Source organism: Apium graveolens, chromosome 1, assembly GCF_009905375.1.
Source record: "Apium graveolens cultivar Ventura chromosome 1, ASM990537v1, whole genome shotgun sequence".
Taxonomy (NCBI): Eukaryota; Viridiplantae; Streptophyta; class Magnoliopsida; order Apiales; family Apiaceae; genus Apium; species Apium graveolens.
The window spans coordinates 27,712,736-27,734,568 of NC_133647.1; the positions used below are offsets into that span (position 1 = coordinate 27,712,736).

The window sequence follows — 21,833 nt, forward strand, 5'->3', positions numbered from 1 at the left end:
ATAATTGTTAAGATTGCGAATCGTGTAGTCGGGTTGTAATTGATTGATTGTGATTGTTGGATTGTGGTTGTTGTGAATTTGGTTGTTGTGACGTCGAAATATTCGACGGGATATTCCGATAAATAAAGAAAGTGTTGCCCGATTTCCGGAAAATCAAATTTTGGAAATACGGGAGCATATCCAATAATTATCGAGACGTCGAGCGAATATATATAAATATATGAACATATGTTTTATACGAAACTTGATTGTATATTGTGGTGAAATGTTTTGCCAAAACCAATAACCCTAATTTCTTATAATGACGGGTATTCGTATTTTCTGAAAATGAGCACCGAACCAATTTTCGAGAACGTGAACCCTAACGGATGCGTGTATTACAATAATGTGTGTGTTATGAGTCAGGTTTTGTTAACGTACGGGTAGATTGTTAGCGAGGATATGTCAAACATAATCGAACGTCTAAATTAGGGTATTTCGACTCTGTAGGTTCTAGACGGAAGGCCCAAGAGTTGGTGTTGGTCTAAAGATAGCCTAGTGGACAGTCGACGAGCTCAGTAAGTTTCCAATCGAAGGACCTGAGTGTTGAAGTTAAATCCAGGGTGATCTAGTGGTTAGACGATAAAGCCTGAGCGTCTGAGTCGGCTCAAGGTCAACCAATAATATTTGTAAAGCTCTGCAAGGCAAGTACCCCTGACCATATCTTTATGGTTGAGTAATATATTGTTACACCCCCAGATCCGGGGTCAGGGATCCGGGTCGTCACGGTCTTTCTTTTCACAATATCACTTCACTTAATTAATAATAAATAACCTTATGTTGTGACCCCACACTAACACACACCACAACCCGTTATAGTCTCAGAGATGAAATTGAAATAAGTACAAGTCCTTGAATCCACAATTAAAAGTTATTACAACCCAAAATGATTACTTGATAAATTTACAGTTAATTGCCATTATCTGCCACAAGTTATAATTATACATAATTGATTCTCAAAAGTAGAATGCCTGATCTATCAATAGATCTACCTCTGCAGCTATAACAGCTACAACATCAACGGGAAGACGCGGGACGCTTCCCACGCGCTTGCGCTGGGTCTGCTGGAGTCTGGCCATCTTTCCTAACTGTTGTTATGTGATGAAGAAATAAAGCAAGAGTGAGCCTTACAGCTCGCAAGATAATATATAGTGATAACAATAATACAAGTATCTAAATGGATACTTACTAGAATCTTTTATCATGTGTAAGGTAATTACTTACTGGGTATAAGTTTTAAAAGAAGATGAAGTTACCAATTACTTCGCTACACTTATACCATTTTAGAATCTACTAGAACTACTACTGTTCCAAGTATAATAAGATTCAAGAGGTCATCCCATAGATGAGACCACAATAAAACTTGAAAATATTTGATCTTTGAAATATTTTGAAAAGAAATGAAGTTACGAGATACTTCATTCAATGGATACACCAATAAAACTGTTTGACCCTGTCAATGCTTCAGCAACCACCCATTAGTAGCCTTTCGATCGAAATGCTACGGGTAGTGTTGCAGAATTATCCAAATGGATGATGAACTCATTACGGGAGTTTGCCGCGCCAGGAAGACCACTTACGATGATCAGTCGTAGTAGTACAACCCCACCATTTTCTACATGTAGAGGAGAACCTGTCGGATTTACTTGTCAACCGAACACTGAACTCCTAAGGAATGGACAGCCTTAGCGGAACTTCCAGGCCATTTGGGCCAATATAATAAGGCTGGGCCGTCGCTACTCGACCACTTACGCCACTCCTAGTTCAGATGAAATCCATGACTCTGAAACGTAAAGCTCGTCCCCACTTTCCCCAAGTAGAAACTTGTTGATACGGCTCCACCAAGAAGTCGTATCTAGTTGGAAAGGAAAACTCACCGATATTTCCCAGGCGATGCCTGTTAATGGATTAACTTGTTCCAAGAATTTTACTTCCCGAGTGTTGGGTAAGTAATCAAAAACTCTTTTATCAAGACAACAACCTTGTTGCGAATATAAAATACACCACAGAGCCGGATCCCTCCGGTTTTGAGCGAGTATTTAAATCCCCTTTTTAAAAGGAAGATCTTAAATATAAAAATGAGTTTTGGGATCCGCTCTAACTTTTGAAAATCATTTTAAAGACTTGAAAACACTTTAAAGAGTGTTTGGAATAATGCTGATTTAATAAAGTAAATCAGTCTCAATATAAAGAAATATCTGAATATTATTATTTAAATAATATTCCCATAAAGAGTAATTGAGGTAGAAGTTGAAAAACTTATACTTGAAATGAATAGTAAATAATCAAAGATATACTGATACGAAAGTAATATCTTTATTTGAATATCAAAAGTAAGTTTGATTATCGAACATTATTCTTTAATAAATAAAGAATATTAATAAATAATAAGCGGAGTCGTAATACCTCGAATGAATATTATAAATAATATTCATTAAATAAAATAAAAGAGTCATACATCCTCAAATGAATATCCAAGATAATATTCATTAATAAAATAAAGTTATCGAATAAACCTTATTCGATTAATAGTTTTGAAAACTATTACCATATATATATATATAATATATATATATATATATATATATATAAAATCTACTCGGGATCCTCGACTCCCGGTTTTAGAAAATGCTTTCACATTTGGGTCCCTATACTAAGGGTATATGCAAATTACCGCTATTCTCTAGCATAGGTATTATCAACTGAACCAACAGATATATATGGAAAGAATACGAAACAGGCATGCATATGTACCATATCACATGCTACAATATATCGCAAGAATTTGCTAATATAACCATCATGCATCTATTACAAGATAATGCATATACAAGTGTATACATCACAACAACAGTATAACGGGTATAAAACTTGCCTGAGCGACTGGGGGTGATAAAAGGCTCGGGATGAGTCTGGTAACCTATAAACAACAAGTAAGTTGGAATTAAACCAAAGTCACTTGTAAATCTATACTATAACTAACTTAGACTCTAACGCTTGTTTTGCGCTTACTGATTCTCTTAAGCCACTCGAGTACCCTCGGCTCCACCATTTTTAATAATTTAACCATTACGAGTTTTAAGGCGATTCCTTCGCGAGTGTCTTACCAACTGCCTAACACTCTTACCATAATTGTTTCATACACTAATTAACCCTTTTTGGTCTTTAACCTATGTTTCAAAGTAAGGCGAGGGGAAAAGTTTCGTTCACGAAACGCCGTTACTTAAAACGGTCGTTTCTCCTAAACCGTACATCGGAATCAAACGAACTACATATCAAAACGAAGCTCGTAACATGAACTATCTAAACATGGCAATGGTCATAATCTAGCAGGGAGTTCTCGGGTCCAAAAGTTATGAACAAAAACAGTCTAAAGTAAATCGAACATTACGACGACTATGTTTACGCGATTTCCTAAATTTAAACCAATTCAAAACAACCACAATTCAACCCCAATTCACAATCCAATCAAAACTCCATCCATATTACTTTACAACAGCCCCAAATCAACTCATTATAATCAATTTACTTAATCCTAAAACTTGAATTTAAACTATACTACATTCTTTAATCAAATCATAAGATTTCAACATTCCAATCTCCACCATTCCAACCCAAACTCTTAAACAAACAAGTTTCAAACTACTCTTGACTCTAACAACCAAAATCAACCTAATATACAAATTAAAGCTAGGGTTTGGAGATGATATACCTTCCTTGAAGTGGTGTGAGTAGCTAGGAAGCCTTAGGAAGCCTTGAGGAGTCTTAGGAAAGCTTGGATCTTAAAGGAAAAGCAAGAAAAATCAAGTTAAAAACCTTGAAATCACTATTCATTGTCTTCTTCATTGATTTATTGGAGAAGATAGAGAATGAATGGGATGCTTAAACTCATAATATAGCGATATCTATGCTTAAACTTATCTTACCAATTTAGGAGGCTTGGATCTTGGATTTTGAAAATTCTTTCCTTTGAAATTGTAAAAAGCCGAGAGCAAGCTTTTGTTGAAGAGAAATAGATTATTCTTGTTTTGATGAAATGATTTATTTGGCTTGGTTGTAAGAACCCTGATTTTTGTAATATTTTAAAACTTCTGTGAATAGTAACTTGAGCTAATTAAATAATACGTATGGGGATCATCATTAAATGAATAGTGGAATTTTGAGAATCCGAGATCATATTCTTGTTTATCGAGGAAAATAAGTGAATGTAAAAGCCGACGGAATTCGAAGATTCACAATTATACTACGTGTTTTTGTATCCATAAAGAATGGCGTAGAACCGGGAATACTACGTGAAATAAATAATATATCAAGGTATTTATATGATCAAGAGAAGGAATGGAATTGGTTATAGGATTATAAGCGATAAAAGAAATCGCTATGAAACAAGTCGTTATACGTGGAAACTATCAGAATGGAACGACGATTGCATTTACGATAAATAAACGAATGAGAAATTAAATCCCATGCAAGTTGGCCATGCATAACCAAGTCCTAACTAGTAGTTAGGAGTGTAACTAGATGATTAGAAGCTAACTAGAATAGTTAGTGGAATAGTGTTGAATAGTGATGGGAGACAAACAAGTACACAAGCCATACTTCTCCCTTTTCTCACTTCACCACACAATCAAACCAACCCATACCTTTGCCAAATTATTGTCAAATCTGCTGCATACATCCCATATATTCATTATACACTCCCACACTTTAGCCACAAAAGAAAACAACCACTTTTCCCTCACTTAAAGCTCTCCCATTTTTCATTCCAGCAGTTCGGATTTTCTGAGCAAGGGAGAAAGAAAAATTCATAACTCAAAATATACTCATTCAAATATCATGAAATTTTTACCATAGCTTCTCTATATCATGGGTAAGCTTCGTACCAAATTTCAGCCTCAAATTAATATTTTTCAATTTTATAAAAATGTTTGAATGAGGTGCTGAAAGGTAACTCCGAAATTTTAACTTGTTTCTTGGTTTTGTTTCTTAAGGATCTAGCCCTTCTAAGTGTTTTCTAAGAAAACCAAGCCTCAATAATCCTAGCACTAACCTTCCTAGTATCCAAGAAGGTATAACTTTCAATCCTTTAAGGTTTTATGGTTGGATTTAAGAGTTATGTTTGTTGTAGTGTTAAGATCCAAAGGATTGTGTTTGTTTGAGTTTGTATTGATTATGTTCTTGCTAAAGACTTGAGATGTTGAGTTGTAATCCATGTATGTGGTACTAGATAGAGCATATAAGGTTCATGTTGGTGGATCTTGAGAAGTACTTGTGTTTATGATGGTTATAGGTAGTGATTGTGTTAAGATCAAGTAGTAGAAATTGAGTTTGGGCATTCTTGCACTTGATCTGTTTTCTGCAAGACATTCGGCCATGAAAATGGTTAAAATTTGAAAACCACTGGCCATGACTAGATATATATTGTTTTATAGTTTCTATACATGTGTAGATCATCATGAGGAGATTTACGGTTTAGGAGTTATGGTCGTTTTAGTGTAAAACATTTCTGCGATTAGCCAACTGCACTTAAGTCCACTTGCATGGTGATTTTGAAGGACTTAAAATAATTTTGAGATTCTGGAAAAATTGTGAAAAGTGGATATGACAGTAGAGAAGACTGTCCAAAAAGAATCTTGGGAAAATATTAATTTTTCGATTTTATAAAAATATTTTGGTAAAGCGAGCGCAAGCGAGAAACGCATAAAAAACCTAGTTTTGACGAACATTTTCTCACGTTCGAGCTTAAAACTCGAAATGGACTTTCTAAAGCGAACGATCGATTTCAAAACCCGACCATGTTATAAAGTGAGAATATAAGTGTTGAGAATGTGACGATCGGAGATTCGTTATACTTGAGTAGTTGCGAAAGTTGCTTAATAAAAGCGAGACGTTAATCGCGTACTAACTTAGACCGTTGGTTTTTGTTTATAGATCGCCAACCAAACACCAGAGACCATACCACTTCGATTACTCGAGGCAAGTTTTCGAAACCCTATCTCATACTATCCATGCTATATATATACTGTTGTGATATTGATGCCATGATTTACAGTTCAAATATATATATGCTTGTCTATGATATCAATGCATACGAATTATGCGATTGTTTACGAAAATAAATTTCGTTTTACACGAGTATGAGAAGTTGAAACGTATTTCAAATATAATATATGATAATGGGAGTTGAAGATATTTTAATAACGATTTAATTCCGGAGAGAGCCGGACGCGAAAGATTTCTATTTCGATAAATAAAGTACGTTCGCGTAATATATATATCAAGCGAACGATTGAGATTTTGACTTAAACTTCGAGAAATATTGGTTTATTCATTTAAGGGACACCCTTACTTGATTGATTATTTTATAAAGCGATATTTAAGGGATCATTAAATATCCAGAAAGTATTTAAAAATATACTGAATAGTTTATAAATAATTTCACGTTATTTAATAAAGATTTAACTATTCAAAGAGCAATTATAGGATACCAAATCATGTTTTGATTATTTGATTAAGGTGTCTCCATTCGTTGGACCTTATTCACAAAATATTTTGTATTTAAGGTTTTTATTAATTCATTGAACCTTAATTAGAAATACTTTGTACTTAAGATTTTATCAATTCATTAAATCCCTCTTATATAATTATGAGACCTTAGATTTTTAATATCTTCGGACTTCTAAAAACTTATTTAAAAATAGACATAATTCCCAAAGGTACTTTCTAAATTATTCAAAACTCTTGAAAGAGATTAATCATTTGAAACGTATCAAAACCTTAGGGAACTTAGTCTTGAAGCATAAGAGTTTTGCTTCCTCGTTCAATAAAGAACAAGTGAGTAATATACGTGTCACCCTACTACAGATAGGGATTTGAAAATGATTTTAAATTCAAAAATCCGACAACTCCCAAAGATCAATTGAGTTAAAAGTGATGAATAAAACATCTTATTTACAGGTCAACTTTTAACGACCTATTCCTTCAAAAAAGGATTTTGAGCAAAAGATATAACTATTTTGGGACTGGAATGTGGCCTGCCCGGCACAGAGTGGTATCGGGCAGTGACCAGGCGCGGAGTGGCGCATTATGCAAGCGCGGAGTGGCGCATTGTACGGTTATATGGTCTATGTGACCATTGACTTTCGGACTTGCACGGCAATGGGCAACCACCGTGTAGTGTCTTGATGAGCCCAAAGGCGGCTAGGTTTGTATTCCTTCTACTAGTAGAGAAAATTTCGTATTCGGCTGATCACCGATACGTGGTTTATTCCAGTATAGTCCCTTTCTTCCATTTTGGAAAAACTGTTGTGAAATATACAACAGATAGCCGATAAGGCTGAGTTTTAAACAAGGATATTGATGAATATATATCAAATCCATTTGAGAAATCTGCCGATAAGGCTGAGTTTAAATAAGGATGTTGATGATTATATATCAAATCCATTTGAGAAATCTGCCAATAAGGCTGAGTTTTAAATTGGGATGTTGATGAATATATATCACACCCATTTGAGAGTCTTGGTTCGAGTAACATCTTGAGATTTTGAAATAAAATGAGTACGAGTATAAAATGATTTTGAGAAAGAGATGAATACAAGTATTCAGTGGATATACTATTGTAGTTGATTTTAAGAATATTATAAATTTGATAAGCATATAAACTTTCAGAACGCTTTGGAGATACAAAGTATAATTATTGGTTTTATTTTTTTTTTTTTTTGCTAAAAATTATTATTGGTTTTATTTATTCTTACATACTTAATTATGGGGATATATACCTTGCTGAGCTTTAATGCTCACCCTTGCTTTTATATATCATATCACAACAGACTACCAGCATGGATCAGACCAGGACTGCTGTCCGTAGGCGGGTAAGGAACGCTCTTGAGTTCCGTAGGCTTTTTGTGCGCCAGCCCCGTCAGGTAGATAAGTGGAAATGATTTATTTGATAATGTTTCCAAGCATATAACCTGTGTGTATGTGAGTTTGAATAAAAGGTCGAGTAATATTGTGAAAAGAGAATTATTTAATTAATAAGTGATCGTAACGACCCGAATTCACGACCTTGGATTTGGGGGTGTTACAGAATGGTACCAGAGCCAAAGGTTATAAGTTTTGGAAGCAGTAAGAGTAAAATGGGTAGACTGAGGATCTAAAAGTTAACAAGAACTCTCATCGAGTTCGTAGTCGGATTACTATGGAGTAGTCGCGACGGTAGTACCCAAGGGGACCTTAGCCTTAAGAGTTGAGGCATTGGTTGAGTTATTAACAGTCGATTGAAAAGCCAACATTAAGGGAAGAGAATGAGTTGTAGCACTCAGAGAAAAGATTGCTAAGAGTTATATGCGAAAGAGAGTCCATTGGTTGAGCCAATAGAGTTTGTTGATGGACTACCAGGAGTTATGTTGAAGTGTTTATGTGAAGTGTTATACGGAAATTGATGGAATCGTTTAAGATCGACATAATGAGGAAAGGAGAAAATTGTACATGATTTTTTTTATAATGTTGATATAGAAGTGGAGCTAAGTCTCCGGAGAAAGCGGGATGAAGACGATACCCCAATACCATAGGTTAATTGGAAAACCCGAGTCTTGCCACTCATAGCTCTTTATAGAGTGTCCTTGAGGAGACATATTAGGCAAGAATCAAGATGCTTAATTCTTTTACTATTAAGGTTATTACGTTACCTGAATTGGTTGAAAGTATTGTTCCGATAATAAGGGTTCAATACATGACGAACAGCGATTCTACCAAGAAGGGTATTCGCTATACCATTGAGGAATCTATGTCCTATAAGGAAGATTTTAGCGTGTCCCAAGATGAGAATGCTATGCGATGATACGAAATTATTTCGTCCGTTAAGCCATTATGGTTTGACACGGAAAGCGAGAATCGACAGAATAATTTCTGAAAAGTTTCATGCTCCTGCAATCAACGCAGCAAGCTCTGAACTACTGGAGGAGAAGACCAATAAGTCTGACGCAGAATTCCAAGAGTGGGATGTCACTAGGAGCTACGTGTATATTCTCGGCAGGATGTCGTCTTTTGTTAACGCATCAAATCAGGTGCGTGGGCATAACGTTGCGAGCAACTAAAGAGGAATGAAGAATGTATTTATGACAAAGTGAGTTATTAAGCGACTTTAACATAATGAGTAGAGACGCGAATAATGTTATATTGGTGATCTTTTATAATAGCATAACGATGCCACCCCGACATATTGGGAAACTAGAGCAAACCCTGCTGAATTGGTAAACCAAAATAACCAAGAACACGAGGAAGTCGAATATAATGAATTCGGCTTAGAGGATTACAATGAAGAAGAAACTATGGATACTAACGAGGGGGAAGGCCAGAGAGGAAACCCCATGGACCAAATTATGAATCTTCTTCGAGAGAATTTAAATTGTCACCCTCAACCCAGGTGGATCATGTTCCAGTTACTAATGTCTTTAAGGCCTTTAAGTGGTTAAAACCCCCAGAAATTTCAAGGGACTGCTAACCTATTAAGTCCAGAGCTTGGCTGAAAGAAATGGAAAAGAGCTTTGAGATAGTGCCCATAGAAGAGACGCAAAAGACTGTGTTCACCAGTTATATGTTAAAAGGAGAAGCAAATTATTAGTGGGAACCTAAAGGAACCCTGGAGACTGATGTGATTATCACATGGGGAAAAGTATTTCCCAGGTTTATGGAGGCTCAGATGGAGTTGAAGTTTCTAGAGATTAAGTAAGATAAGATGTCAGTGGCTGTGTACAAAGCCAAATTTATTGAACTGTCGAGATTCGTGCCGGAGTTTGTGAACACGAAAGAGAAAAAGGCGAGGAGATTTCAGCAAGGGCTGAAACAATGGATTCAGGATCGAGTGTCATTACTTGAGATAACAGACTATGTGCAAAAAGGCCTCGATTGTAGAGGCAGAGAGTGAGCAAAGTCAAAAAGAGGAAGAGAGCAAGAAGAGGAGTTCGGAAGCCAAGGCGGCAGAGCGATAAATAGAAGTTTCCGATTAGGACTGAGAGGGGAGTGGTGTCCCAACCCGCAGTGGGTACCAGGTTCGCCACTACCGTAGCTGGCGGAAATAGCTTTAGCGAACCGGTAAGCAAGAGTATCGCCCAGGGAGGTGGTCAATATAAGACTACGTTTCATAACCAGTTTCGGTCACCCCTACCGGATCATAAGTCATGTGGGGAGAAACATCCCGGGTATGTAATTGGGAAAATAGCTACTGAGGTGCTTTAATTGCAACCAACTAGGACATTATTCTAGCAACTGCCCCAACCCAGCTAGGGCGTGATAGCAGGTAACCTTTTACTCAATTTGGTTACTGTAAATATTCTGTTTAATTCTGAAGCAACTAAGTATTTTATATTGCGAGATTTTTGGCCAAGTTAAAACTTAATGTGATTCTAACGCGAGAATTATTGCGAATAGAAATAGTGAATCGAGAGGTTGTTCCAATTAATGAGATTCATCTAATCTGCAAGTGGGAACTAGGAGGGAAGGACTTTAAGTTGGACTTAATTCCTTTCAGGCTGAGAGAATTTGGTGTGGTCTTAAAAATGGATTGGTTGTCGAGCAATGGTGCTCAGATTGATTATAAAGGAAAGAAATTTAAAATCTGAATGCCTAACGGCAAGAAAATTGTGATTAAGGGTCAGCGTCAGACCCAGAAATTTTTTAATATTGCTCAAGCAAAGCAATTATTAAGGAAAGATAGCAAAGCGTATTTAGCATACGTGGCGGGTACCAAGAGAGAAGCCCCGATGTATGTGACATACCAGTTGTTCACGAGTTTGAGGATGTGTTTTCCAAAGACCTTTCATGATTATCACCTGACCGATAGATAGAGTTCGCTATCGAATTAGCATCAGGAACGGCATCAGTTTCAAAAAGCCCCATATAGGCTAGCCTCGGTTGAAATGAAAGAATTGACTTCACAGTTGCAAGAACTGTTGAATAAAGGAATGATGAGACCTAATGTGTCACCATGAGGCACACCAATGTTGTTTGTCAAAAAGAAGGACGGTATTATGCGATTGTGCACATAGTATAGGGAACTGAATAAGCTGACTATTAAGAACAGATACCCTCTCTCTAGAATTGACGATTCGTTTGACCAACTTGAAGGAGTGGTACACTTTTTGAAAATCGATCTAAGAATGGGATATCACCAACTGAAGATTAAAATAGGGGACAAATACCGTATTTCGCACGAGGTATGGACATTATGAGTTCTTGGTGACGTCGTTCGGGCTAAAGAATGCCCCAGTAGCTTTCATGGACTTTGTGAATCGAGTGTTTAAAAAGTATTTGGACGTGTGCGTCATTATTTTTTTATTGATAATATTTTAGTCTATTCTAAAACGGAAGAAGAACATGCGGAATATCTGAGGATAGTGGTAGAAGCATTGAGAAGAGAAAAGTTGTTTGCCAAATTCTCATGGTACAAATTCTGGCAAAATGAAGTTCAGATCTTAGGACAATTGATGAGCAGTGAAGGAGTGTTAGTTGACCCTACCAATGTTGAGGCAGTATTCCAATGAGAAAGAATAACCACACCTACGGAAGTAGGAACTTTTTGGGAATTAACCAGTTTTATGAGAGGTTCGTACGGGATTTTGCTAAGATATCAGGACCTTTGATTAGGCCTACTTGCAAAACGGAAAAGGTTGTGTAGAATGAAAAATGTGAGGAAAGTTTTCAGGAATTGAAAAGAAGTTTGGTATCAGCCCTCGTGCTGGCATTGCCCGATGGAAAGGGTGATTTTGTGATCTATAGTGATGCGTCACATAAAGGATTATGATGCATGCTCATGTGGCATGGGAAAATGGTTGCTTATGCCTCACGGCAGCTGAAGGAATATGAAGTAAGATACCCTACTCATGAATTAAAATTAGCAGTAATAGTTTTGCTTTGAAAAATTGGAGACAATATCCATACAGAGAAAATTGTGAGATCTACACTGACCATAAGAGCCTTAAGTATATATTTACTCAGAAAGAACTCAACAGGAGACAGAGGAGATGGTTAGAGTTAATGAAAGACTATGTCGGTGAGATTTTATATCACCCAGGGAAGGCCAATGTGGTGGCCGATGCCCTTAGTAGTAAAGAGAGACTCAAGATGTTGACAACGCCGGAGGAACTAGTGAGAGAACTCGAGGAGATGGAGATAGAGGTGAAGTCACTGGTAAAGGGACTGATGGACTAATTGAGATCAAATTAGAACTGGAATTGTTAGAAAAGATGGGACATTATCAGGAAGAGAAGACGAATGAAGAGCGAGAATCTTTGACTGAGAAGAAGTCAAATATGAGAAAGATGAGAAGGGAATTATGAGGTATGCGAACCGGATTTGGATTCCGAATGTTCGAGAATTAAAAGATGAAATTTTACGCGAAGGACATAATTCTAGATATTCAATTCATCCTGGAGGTACCAAGATGTACCGAGATCCAAAGGAATATTATTGATGACCCAACATGAAAAGAGACGTGGCCAATTGGGTCAGTAAGTGTTTGACCTGTTAAAGAGTGAAGGTGGAACATCAGCGACTGAGGGGACTCCTACAACCCTTAGGAATTCCGATGTGAAAGTGGGAACAAATAGCCATGGATTCTGTGGTAGGATTTCCCCGAGCTAAGGCTAACCGTGATGCAATATGAGTAATTATATATCGACTGACCAAGTCAGCATACTTTCTTCCAATCAAGAAAACCTACATGGTGGATAGATTAGCAGAGCTATACATCAAGGAAATTGTGATAAGACATGGAGTCTCTGTAGCTATCGTATCTGACAGAGATCCCCGATTCAACTCCAGATTTTTTTGAGGAGCTTTCAGGAATGCTTATGAACCAAATTGAATGTGAGTATTGCATACCATCCCCAAACCGATGGACAAAGTGAGTGAATCATTCAGACATTGGAGTACATGTTGAGAAATTTTGTAATTGATTTTTAAGGTTATTGAGATGAACACCTATCTTTGATAGAGTTTGCCTACAATCATAGTTATCATGCGAGTATAGAAATGCCCCCACATGAGGCGCTGTATGGTCGGAGGTGCCATTCACCCTTGTACTGGGATGAAGTTGGTGAAAGAAAGTTACTAGGTCCCGACTTGGTGTAAAGAACGAGGGACATAGTTGAGTTGATCAGAGGATGCTTAGCGGCAGCCCAAGACCGACAACGTAAATATGCCGACTTAGCACGAAAAGACAGAGAGTATGAAGTGGGTGACCAGGTATTTTTGAAAGTGTCACAATGGGAAGGACTGATGAGTTTTGGAAAGAAAGGAAAGTTGAGTTCCCGATATATGGGTCCTTTGAGATTTTGTGACAAATAGAACCGTGGCATACGAATTGGCTTTACCTCTAAACCTTGAACAGGTTCATAGTGTTTTTCGTGTGCCAATGTTGAGAAAGTATAATGCGGATACCAAGAATATAGTGAAACATGAGTAAGTACTAGATCTGTCCTACATTGAGCAACCAGTTGAAATCATTGGTTGAAAAGAGCAAGTACTCAGGGATAAGAGTGTCAAGCTATTCAGATTCTTATTGAGACATCCCAAGGTCGAGGAGTCGACTTGGGAATTAGAGAGCCACCTGCGAGAAAGGTACCCCCATCTATTTGTGAGTTGATTCCGGGATGGAATCCTTTTAAGGGGGGGAGACTGTAAGAACCCTGATTTTTGTAATATTTTAAAACTTCTGTGAATAGTAACTTGAGCTAATTAAGTAATACGTATGGGGATCATCATTAAATGAATAGTGGAATTTTGAGAATCCGAGATCATATTCTTGTTTATCGAGGAAAATAAGTGAATGTAAAAGCCGACGGAATTCGAAGATTCACAATTATACTACGTGTTTTTGTATCCATAAAGAATGGCGTAGAAACGGGAATACTACGTGAAATAAATAATATATCAAGGTATTTATATGATCAAGAGAAGGAATGGAATTGGTTATAGGATTATAAGCGATAAAAGAAATCGCTACGAAACAAGTCGTTATATGTGGAAACTATCAGAATGGAACGACGATTGCATTTACGATAAATAAACGAATGAGAAATTAAATCCCATGCAAGTTGGCCATGCATAACCAAGTCCTAACTAGTAGTTAGGAGTGTAACTAGATGATTAGAAGCTAACTAGAATAGTTAGTGGAATAGTGTTGAATAGTGATGGGAGACAAACAAGTACACAAGCCATACTTCTCCCTTTTCTCACTTCACCATACAATCAAACCAACCCATACCTTTGCCAAATTATTGTCAAATCTGCTGCATACATCCCATATATTCATTATACACTCCCACACTTTAGCCACAAAAGAAAACAACCACTTTTCCCTCACTTAAAGCTCTCCCATTTTTCATTCCAGCAGTTCGGATTTTCTGAGCAAGGGAGAAAGAAAAATTCATAACTCAAAATATACTCATTCAAATATCATGAAATTTTTACCATAGCTTCTCTATATCATGGGTAAGCTTCGTACCAAATTTCATCCTCAAATTAATATTTTTCAATTTTATAAAAATGTTTGATTGAGGTGCTGAAAGGTAACTCCGAAATTTTAACTTGTTTCTTGGTTTTGTTTCTTAAGGATCTAGCCCTTCTAAGTGTTTTCTAAGAAAACCAAGCCTCAATAATCCTAGCACTAACCTTCCTAGTATCCAAGAAGGTATAACTTTCAACCCTTTAAGGTTTTATGGTTGGATTTAAGAGTTATGTTTGTTGTAGTGTTAAGATCCAAAGGATTGTGTTTGTTTGAGTTTGTATTGATTATGTTCTTGCTAAAGACTTGAGATGTTGAGTTGTAATCCATGTATGTGGTACTAGATAGAGCATATAAGGTTCATGTGGGTGGATCTTGAGAAGTACTTGTGTTTATGATGGTTATAGGTAGTGATTGTGTTAAGATCAAGTAGTAGAAATTGAGTTTGGGCATTCTTGCACTTGATCTGTTTTCTGCAAGACATTCGGCCATGAAAATGGTTAAAATTTGAAAACCACTGGCCATGAATAGATATATATTGTTTTATAGTTTCTATACATGTGTAGATCACCATGAGGAGATTTACGGTTTAGGAGTTATGGTCGTTTTAGTGTAAAACATTTCTGCGATTAGCCAACTGCACTTAAGTCCACTTGCATGGTGATTTTGAAGGACTTAAAATAATTTTGAGATTCTGGAAAAATTATGAAAAATGGATACAAACAATCATCCGAACAAAAATTCATATTTTTAATAAAATAAATTCGAAAATAAATAATTTTTTAGAAAAATAACCTTGATTTCTGCAGGTGTATGGATTACAGAATCTGGTAGAGCTCTTCAAGACCTTCAGATTGGTTACTCGAGCTTTCCAAACCGAATTCAATAACACCTCCAAATGCTTGTTTGATTCTTAGAACAGTTTTAGGAAATTAGGGTTTTTCTCTGAAAATTATATAATTATCTGTCTGCAAATGATTTTGATACGAAATAAAATACGGTAAAAGGCTATTTATAATTACGGAAAATTAGGATCCCGTTGGATCATTCCGGATATAAAACGGTACGTTTATTTGTAAAAACTGATCCAAACGGTATCGGTTTTCGGGATAATTATCCAAATCAGTATAATTTGTACTGCGGTCTTGGTCTCAGCGCCTGGTTATACGTATTACGAAGTGATAATTGTGATAGTTTAATAAAAAGCTCCCGTTTATCGAAAATACGGGTTTTATTGATTTACCGAAATGAATATTGTATCGAAAATGTTGCACCAGGACCCGCGCAGGACAAACCGTACGCCGGATCGAAAAAGTCGAAACATGGAAAATGCTCGGAATATTACAATTAGGTTAGGAAGGAGTTCTTGAAAGAGTTTCGGATTCCAAAAACGTAACAACAGTTGACGTTGGTTGGTTCCCGTTTTTATAAAATAGATTTTAATTGCCCGGAAAAAGATTTTAGAACTTTCATATGATTCTTATAAATCCATAAACCAACATAAAAATAATTAGGAAGATATGACAATTATCTATATTTTATTTTGGACATATAAAAATTAAAATACTCAATTAATATTATTTTTGAATATTCAAGTACAGATAACACTTAACAATTAGCTCACAGAATAGATACTGAACACACATAATAATTATATAATAGCAAAAATAATTACACGATATATCCCCAATATTACAGAAAATGGTGGGGTTGTACTACTACGACTGATCATCGTAAGTGGTCTTCCTGGCGCGACAAAACTCCCGTAATGAGTTCATCATCCAATTGGATATTTCTGCAACACTACCCAGAGCACTTCGATAGGAAGGCTACGGTTGGGCGATTGTTGAGTGTTGGCAGGGTCAAGCTTTCAAAATGATGTTTGCATCAAATGAAGTATCTCGTAACTTCATTTTATTTTGATGATATTTTAAAGATTGATTCTATACAAGTTTTGTCTTGTAGATTAATCTATGGGATGAACTAATTATAACTTGAACGGTGGTAGTTCAAGTAGTATTCAGAAAAGATATAAGTATATTGGAGTATCTTGTAACTTCATCTTTTAAACTTATATCTAGTAAATGATTATCTTATGCATGACAAAGATTTTCAGAAAAACATTGAGACAAGGTTAGATATATGAGATCACCTTGCAACGATATTTTTATACAGTTATAAACTGGAACTCTTTGTATATTATGCATGGAAGAGGACTTCCAAGATTTTGAAAAGTATATATACATATATACTGAATATTTTACGACTTGGTCACATTAAGATAACAAACTTGGTTCACTTCTTTTTGACCAAGACTTTCATGAGTACTATGAGAATGCTCATATATTGTTAATCATTATACATATTATTTTGGTGGGCTTGTTGCTCACCCTTGCTTTCTTCTTTCATCACACAACAACAGATAGAAAAGATGAACAGGACCAAGCTCCCGATTCGCAAGCGGTTAGAAAACGTTCCGCAGTCTTCTGGAAGCGTTGATGCCACCGTACCTGAGGTAGAAATTACCAATAGGCTAGACTTTCAACTTTTGATGAACTAGACTTATGTATAATATGAATTATAATAATGGCAAAGAAATATAAATTTATTCAGAACCTTCTTGAGGTGTAATGGCTTATTATGTGGAATAAAATGACTTACGTTATTTTTTTGGGTATTCATCTCTGAGACTATAACTTGCGGTGTGTGTGTGTGTGTGTATTGTGGGGTCACAGTACGCAGTAATTGGTTGATTGTTAAGATTAAGTGTTGTTAAGGGATATGGAACTCGTGACAACCTGAATCCCCGACCCCGGATTTGGGGGTGTTACATATATCGTGTAATTATGTTTTTTTATCAATAAATAATCATTATGTGACTATTATGTGAATTTTTGCTGAATTATCTGGTAATTGGAATTGATGTTTGGATGTTTATGGGGTAAAATTTGAGTATTTTAATTTTTATATGTCCAGAATAAAGTATAGATAATTGTGATATTTTTCTGGTAATTTATAGGCTGTTATATGATTTTATAAAGAATTTATAGATTTAATAAATTATTTTTTAAGTAATTATATATTGTTTTATAAAACCGGGAATCGTCAAACTTTAACTATTTTTGTGTTTTTAGAACCCGAAAGTCTTCGGAAAACTCCATCCTAACCCAATTTGATTATTCTGAACATTTTTGGTGTTTTGACTTTTTCGATGCGGGGTACGGTTTGACCCGTACGAGTCCCGGCGCAGAATTTTCGATACGATAATCGTTTCAGTAAATCAATAAAGCCCTTATTCTGGAAAGACAGGATATTTTGATTAAATTATTACATTATCTTCTCGTAGAGTGTTTTATAAGAAGCCCGGTTTCGATATTTATCCAAATCTTGTACCAAATTGGATCATTTTTATAGTTACTTAGCGGCTAAGTAATCTATTTTCGGATCCGATTTGATCCAACGGGTATTATTAATATTCCATAAGTATAAATAGTTGAATTTCTATTTTATTTTTCATTATTATCTAAAAATCAGATATTTATTTATTTATTTTACATAAAAATATAGAAAAATCCTCTAAATTGTTCTTTGAGGTTCAATCCATTCTTGATCTTAATCTTGCGATATCTGGAGATCTGTTGCTCCGTTTTTTACGATCTAGTTGTCAAATCGAAGCTCTCTTCGAGCCCGTTATTTTGATAACAGCATCATCAACTCAGGTGGAGTAATGCTCAAAAAACGTAGTTCATCATTTTAGTACGAATTGAGTTCTTGATTTTCAGGAGTTTTTGGTTATTTTTAATGTTAGGATTAGCTTTAACGTGTTATTTAGAGTCGATTTATGTGCTTACTTGTATCGTTTGATTACCGGATGGCTATAGTCGAGTTTTTGGTTTTGTTAGTTTTTAAATTTTGATTTTCTGGATTGTAGGTTGATTTTTTGATATTTAGGATGATATGAATATATTGTAGGTGTTCTAAGCTTCGTTTTCATACATAAAACGTTGATTTTGGTTAACTTTTAACTGATTTTGAGATTTGGCCGGAGAGTTAATCGGAGTTCCTCATGGGTTTGATCGGACTCGTAGTTGTGATGATTTGTTGGTGTTGTTGATGTTGTATTTGAGTTGTTGGGCTGATTTGGGTCACGTTTGTGTAAAAATCGGGGTTGAATGGTACGGTTTTGGGCGTTAATTGAGCTCGCCAGAGGCATTTGAAGCTCGCCGGAATCTGGAGAAATTCCGGCAAGTTCTTCAAGCTTTCCGGTCATCTTCCCCAACCGGCCACCCTTCGATCCAAAACCAAGCAGACCAACACTAACATTGTGTTCTTGCAGAATTATTTTCAAATAATTCAAAATTCCTATTTTTAATTCCAAAAAAAATCATTTTAATTCAAAATCAATTTGGTTAATTATTTTTTAATAATTAACTGAATTATTTTAATATCATAAAATTATTTTTTTTATTATTTTCAAAAATCATAATTTGATTTAATTAGTTATAATTTATTTTGATTAATTATTTATTCATTTAATTAATTGATTAATTCATTTAATCAATTAATTTTATTTATAAATAGCTGAATGAAGTGCAATTATTTATAATTGATCCAAATGATAATTATGATTATTTTGAGCATTTAAAAATATATAATGGTGTCGAATATTCAATTAATATTATTATAAATGGAATTATTCTTATTTTATTCATAATAAATAGATCGTTCATCCGTTTAATTCGAAACAAACGCGTCTAAACTCAGAAAAATATTCCACTTTTATTAAAAATACTTTCGAGACACAAATCCTTTTGTTTCGAAAGGTTTCTTGTTTTGCAAGTCAGTCCTGAGTCGCGTATTTATCAAAAGTCGTATTTTGACTCGATTTCAGTTTTAAACGTGTCGAGTCGAATGTTTTGACGAACCGAGTCATATGTGATATAAATTATGTGATATGTGAGTTATGTGTTTATGTGCTATATGAATTACGTGCGTACGTGGGCAAGATTCTTGTGTTGACTGTTGTAATTATGTGTGGGCTATCGTATGGATAGATGATAGGATTTTAACGCACAGTTCGTCGAGTAATTATCGTTCAGACAATTAAAATGTTATTTTCTAATTATAGATACGAGTATTTCAAGATGGTCAGGACCAGATAGAATGGATGAAGACTAGAGTTGAATAGTATGGAATATTGGGTTACAGCACTGTATGAGCAGCAGATTAGAGATTTAGCGAAGTAAAAGACGGTGATGCCTTGAGATGCCAGACTGAGATAATTACATTTATATGAGTGTGACTAACTGCTAAAAAACCCAAAGGAAAGTATTGATTTCCTATTCTCAGAATAGTTCAATATTTTACATATCCAACTTGCTTATTATTATGCAAATATTGATTTCCTATTCTCAGTTCAGAATAGATAAATATTTTACATATCGCTAAATTAAATGCTTATTATGCAGTTTTGATTCAGTTTCTGATTTATGATGATACTTACTTAGTGGTTAAATATCAAAGGTGGTATTAATAGAGATGATTGATGTTGACTTCAGTATGGGATGTTGTGAGCATCAAAATTCGTATTGATATCTAATTTGATATAACATCCAAATGAGTATTGATATCAAGAGTTCGTTTTTGAATAAAATTTATGATTCAGTCCATAATCATTGTTTCATGTTATTGTTGTTTACGATATTTCCATAAAATTGTTTTACGAGTTTTATTCTCATCAAGATTCAAAGTACTGTTGAATCAATTTCGCTTAAAAATATCAAAAAGGGGTTGGAATAAAAATGAGGAACCAATTTTGAGGTTCCCTAACTAAATTTTCTTATGCAGCAATTATGATTTTAATTGTTCTGCTCATTGCCTATATCGGTTTTTTTGTATCAAAAGACCATTTATATATCATAATGAACTTGCTGAGCATTTCTTTCGCTCATACTTGCCTGTTTTTAAATTTAACCTCCCGTGAGGATTAGCTTGCGCTGTTTAGCCGCATAATTCGAGGAAGTAAAGAAGAAGCTTTTGGAAGGTGGTTGGTCCAGGGTTTGCGGACTAGTGTAAGTTCTATAGTGTAAAGTTATTTATATTATATTATATTATAGGTGTTATTGTATAATTGGGCCTAGTATACTTCCTTTCGAAGTTATACTAGCGGGTTAGCCTCGAAATTTGAATTATTGAAAAGAGTTTTAAAATAAGGTGAAAATTTTATTTATGGAATTTGGATATCTTGTTTCTAGAACTGTAACCTGAAAAGAGTTGGTGTAGTTTGGGGTCACATATATTAAATTTGAGTTACTAACATTTATTTATTGGTTAAACAGGTTATTTTGGATTGAGGTTTCATAGTGACGACCAAATCCTCTGACTCGGGATTTGGGGGCGTTACAACAAAATCCTAACCTATCTCCTAAAATAACCTAATAGAAACCATTACAACTTTATTCCTATCTTATGTGATCTTTCTATCTTATCTTAATCCTAGCATTCTTGTTTCAGGGACCAAAACCTACAGCTCTGATCCCAAACTATAACGGCCTCCAAATCTGGGATCTAGATCTGGGGGTTATTTGCCAACTATTAACATAAATCAACTTGTATCATAATTATATGAACATACATCTAACCCTTCATACTACTACTCGGGATCTTTAAGGTTAAGGTATGAAAACAAGAACACAACACTACTATTATTATATTCCCAAATATAAATTATTACAAAACATCTTACTTATTAAAATCCAACAGTCTAAACATGTTTTAAAACTAGTTCCATTTTATTCAAATACACACAAGAACTATCTAACTAAACCCGATCTGATAGCTCAAAGCTCTCTTCCTGGATTGGGATTAGCACTTTTGGTGCTAGAGGGTCCGCCTTTTCACTAGCTTCTTTACTACCCTGGTGTGAATAGGCTTCATTTTCATGCTTTACTGAAAAATAAAAGTGAGTAACAACAAGTGTGAGCCATAATTGCTCAACAAGTCCAGAATATATATATATATAGTATTACAAGATATATCAAAAGAATCTGATAAGGAATGGATAAGCAATTCCCATAAGCATTTGTTTATTTCTTAAATAAAATAGGAAGACTGTTATTAGCGATCAACAATAAACTAGAAAGGACACAAGAACCAACATATGTGAAAGAGATATGTCCTAAGTCCAATCATGTATGAGGATTTAGGAATAACTTTTATGTAATCTATTTTGATTTCATTGATATTAATAAAAGACTTGTTTTATTGCGGGCTCTGTCTATTTAAATTTTTA

General features: G+C 35.1%; 1 long non-coding RNA gene across 1 annotated transcript; it reads left to right on the top strand.

The window, feature by feature from the left end:
• Window positions 1-4,683: 4,683 nt before the first annotated feature.
• On the top strand, window positions 4,684-8,082 carry LOC141719641 (uncharacterized). Its single transcript, XR_012574144.1, has 4 exons — window positions 4,684-4,909; window positions 5,031-5,108; window positions 5,971-6,015; window positions 7,869-8,082. It is a non-coding gene; the product is annotated as an uncharacterized LOC141719641 (long non-coding RNA).
• The last annotated feature ends 13,751 nt before the right edge of the window (window positions 8,083-21,833 follow it).